The sequence below is a fragment of the Hemiscyllium ocellatum genome, chromosome 29 (genome assembly GCF_020745735.1).
Source record: "Hemiscyllium ocellatum isolate sHemOce1 chromosome 29, sHemOce1.pat.X.cur, whole genome shotgun sequence".
In the NCBI taxonomy this organism is placed as follows: domain Eukaryota; kingdom Metazoa; phylum Chordata; class Chondrichthyes; order Orectolobiformes; family Hemiscylliidae; genus Hemiscyllium; species Hemiscyllium ocellatum.
Window position 1 is genome coordinate 54437600 of NC_083429.1, and position 4743 is coordinate 54442342.

Genomic DNA, 4743 nt, shown 5'->3' on the forward strand with positions numbered 1-4743 from the left:
CTGACTTCTCCAGAATGTGTTTTTTTTGTTGTTATTAGCTACATCGTACAATAGCAATCACTTACTAAAGAGGGAAAGTATTTCGTAATCAACCAGTTCAGAAATGTTATTACAACACAGTCTGGAGCAAGTGGGACTTGAACAAGTACACTCATTGGAAAACATGTTGAAGTGTAAATACAGGTTTGTTTGCAAATATAAGAAAAGGGAGAGGGTGAAACTGAAGAATTTATAGAATCCCTATAGTGAGGAAGGAGACCATTCGGCCTATCGAGTCCATACCTTGGGTGCACAGTTCTATCCTATCCCTATAATTTGCATTTCCCATGGCTAATCCACCTAGCTTGCACATCCCTTGACACTATGGACAGTGTACCATTGACAATCCACCTAACCAACACATCCTTGGATTATGGGAGGAAACACACTCAGACACAGGGAGAATGTGCAAACTCAACCATCACCCAAGACTGGAATCGAACCTGGGTCCCTGGCGCTGTGAGGCAGCAGTACTAACCACTGAGCCTCCACTTATGCCTCCAGTGAAGAATAAGAAAAAAACAGAGTATATAGAACATAGAACATTACAGCGCAGTACAGGCCCTTTGGCCCTTGATGTTGCGCCGACCTGTCATACTAATCTGAAGCCCATCTAACTTACACTATTCCATGTGCGTCCATATGCTTGTCCAATGACGACTTAAATGTACTTAAAGTTGGCAAATCTACTACCCTTGCAGGCAAAGCATTCCACACCCTTACTACTCTCTGAGTAAAGAAACTACCTCTGACATCTGTCCTGTATCTATCACCCCTCAGTTTAAAGCTATGCCCCCTCGTGCTCGCTGTCCCCATACTTGGAGAAAGGCTCTCCCTGTCCACCCGATCTCACCCTCTGATGTTTTTATTTTTTTGTCTGATATCCAGAAGTACATCCACATACACTTGAATGTTTTTTCCCCCAACACTAAATCTCTCATGTTTCCAATTTACATTTGAAGCCCAGCAACAGGGCTCTTGTGGTGAAGTGTTAGTATGCCTACCTCTATAATTTATCATTGTTCAAGTCCTACATGCCACCAGAGATGTGTGATAAAGTTTCTAAACAGAAATTGCTGGGGAAGCTCAGCAAGTCTGACAACATCTCTGGAGAGGAAAAACTGAGCTAATGTTTCGAGTCTAGTGTCTTTTGATCATAATTGAACAGGTTAATTAGAAAATATCACAAAAGCAATGCAATGAGTTTCAGAATGAAGCAGACTGTGGACATGTGCGGGAACATTCGTCTTTATTATTAATAATCAGACACAAGCAAGGCAATACTCAATGGCTGAGCTGAAATCGCGGGACTTCCTACAGTGCTGTCAACACACTCTCGCTTTGATCATTACAATGAAAATCGGCAAAAAGCAAAATTCCAAGAGAGTTTTTGTTTCAGTTTCTGGTGACTATAGTCGGATCAATCCCCAAGCCGCACATGCACAGGCCTCCGCTCAGCTGCTGGGGAATGTTGAGAGAGCTCAGTGAAGCCAAACTGAATCTCTCCCACATTGTTTTCGACATGTCCCAGCGGTCTTGCTGATGTTTGGTCACATCTTGGTAGCGAGATGAATTGCTGTGTTATTAAGAGTATCAGGAAGTTTCGCGCGTTTCCCAGCCGTTTTGTTCTATGCAATAATTTGATAAAATACTTAGACAAAGGCACAAAGTTTTTTCTCCAATTCTGACTCCCTGTTATCAAAGAGCCGCATGTTGTTCAGAGCTAGTATTCGTCAATGACTCTCAACAAGCTATTCAGCTGCACAAGCATCACACATGAATTGTTAAATGGACTTCATTCTAGTCGAACACCCCTAGTTAGGGTCGCTGACAGGCTGGTTGTAATTACATTGAAACCAGAAAAATAGTGTGAACCACAGGAACATCTGACACCCAGTCTGTCACCACTCCTGTGCACGTTTGACACCAACACTATCATGTTTCCACACTCGGGCAAGGTCTGAGTTTCAGGGGCCGGATCTCAGGAAGGAGCTGGGGGAGAATGCCTGGTCGAAGATTTTAGTCAGGCCTCGGTTCAGGATGATTCACCAAACACAAGGGGAATTGGAATCTGGAACTCTCTTCCCATGAAAGCTTTTGAAGCTGGGACAAGTAGCATAGTCTAATTTGTGATTTTTTTGTTGTTGGATGAGTGGATTAAGAGTCTGAGCATCAAGTTAGGCCCATGATGGATTATTGGTACAGACTTGAGGGGCTGAATGGTCTCCTGATTGATAATCACAAAGAGGGGGAACCATGGCTGCTGGGTTCCGTTTACTTCTGGCTCTGAACACTCTCTGAATCAGATGAGAGAAGTGAATGGTGGCTTGGAGGCTGGTGTGGGAGAGGGGAGTTCTGGGTGTTGCAGCAGCACTGAGGAATGTGTGACAGACGCACCCTGGACCAAGCTGGGTCATCAAGTACATTCAACACTGAGATACTCAGTCTTTTAATCAGGAAGGGAATCAATGATTTTGAGGAAAAGACAGGAAAGTTGGGGCTTGTAGATCAGCCATGATCAGACTTAATGGGCGGAATGGTCTACTTCTGCTCTTATGTCTTCTGATCTAATGAACGCCACTGGGGTTGATGTTCTTAGCCAGGTAAGGGGAGAGTATGTTTTTATACTAACTGGTATGGGCAATGCATTGGTAAATCAAAGAGTGGCCATGATTTGGTGAAGAAGGTATTAATACTGAGCTCTGGTCCAATAAGGAAGGGGCATTAATGATTGCTCACAGTAATTGAGACAAGATATATGAAAGAAGTAGAAAGCTTTTTACACAGTCGGTGGATGTGATCTGGAAAATGCTGCATGGAAGGACAGCTGAAACCGGTTTGATTGGAACTTTTGAAAGGAAATTGGTCCCCCTTCCTCTCTCCCTCACTTTGGGTTGTTTAGATTACCATAATGGGCTTTGTTTGCAAATATTTAATTGGCTACACAGGTCATTATTTGTGATGGTTAGTAGTTTTTAAAAAAGGGGAGAAACAACAAAAGTCATGGTGATTTAGCGGTGGGAAAGTTGTTCTGTGTGTGATAACACCTCTGGATTTAAAAGGGAATTGGTGATGGTCGTTGATGAATAGCAGGAGGAATTGGGAGCAGCAGCAGTGTCTGCCATCTACCAGATGCACTGCTGTAACTCAGCTAGGCTCCTGTGACAGCACCTTCCTAGACTGCAACCTCTCCCACCTAGAAGGACAAAGGTAATAGATATATGGGAACACCACCACCTACAAGGTCCTTTCCACCACTCATTATCCTGACTGAGGGATGAATATATTGTGGTTCCTTCACTATCACTGGGTCAATATCACTCCCTAACAGCATTCCAGACATCTCTACAGCTCTTGAACTGCAGGAGTTCAAGAAGGCACCTTCTAAATTCCAATGCGAGGTGGATAATAAATGCTGGCCTATCCAGCGAAACCCATATTCTATTAATTAATTAAAACATTGGGGTTAATTTCAGGCTGACAGCATCTGCGCCATGACCAATGACCTCTTCCAGTGCTAAACCATTCTATGAAACCTGACAAATCATCAGAGATAAAAATGACTCTCAACTCGTGTAATTATATCAGCGTTTATGTAATTTTCCACCCAAGGCTGGAGTAGCACATTACTGAACTTCCGTCATTGTTTGTTTGCATACCCCACTCACTGGTGTTTAACCATTTTTCCCTGCAAGCCTTGAAATATTTCCAGTGCATCGGTTGCCTTTACAATTATCTGGTTAATAAAGAGGTGGCTATACTGGAGACTGCTTATATAGGCAGACAAATTAATGAGGAGAAGCTGGAACAATTGGAGAAAGATGAAATTAGTACACAGCATCAAAAGAAAAATTTAATACTTTGGTCCCACTCTGAGCCTCAGTGGTAAACAGAAAGAGAGAATTGGAAGGAAGGGGGCAGAGAAAATAGATGAGGGATAAAATGGGCTGGATGAGAACAGTGTGAGGTCAGGAGGGAGGGAGATCTCAATGATAACAGCTGGTGAATATGCAGCACCTTCTACCACATTTACTCAATTATTTTGCAAGGAATATTTGACCACTATATTCAATCAAAATACACCGTCCCACTCTTTTTTTTTAACCCAAGTTCATTTGCCTATTCTCAAGTGGGGAGGGAGTATCTTATGAAGAGAGTTGAGTAAGTTGGGCCCATACTCACTGGATATAGAAGAATGAGAGGAACCTTCTTGAGAGTCTAGGACCAAAGGGCATAATCTCAGAATAAAACATCACATATTTCAGACAGAAATGAAGAGAAATTTTGTCTTTCAGAGGTTGTGAATTTGTGAAATTCTTTGCCACAGGCAAGGGTCAATAAGTATATTTAAAGCTGAGGCAGACATACTTTTAATGGGTGGAGGGATTAAGGATTATGGGGAAAAGGCAGTACGGGGCTGTTGAGTTCAGCCAAGATCTCTGCGAATGGTGGAGCAGACTCAATGGGCTGAATGGTCTACTTTTGTTCCTATGCCTTTTTGTCTTGTTTATTTTGAAATTATACAATTGGACACCCAATTTTTCTCTGACATCTTTCCCAGGAGGGTTTTATGATGCAGTGATACAAGCTCTACCATTCAGCCAGAAGGTACCAGTCAAGCCTACCCTGGAGTGTGTTGGAACAGCTTGATTTATTAAAAAGAGTAACATCTTCCACCTAAATTTATTAATCCTACCATTTTGC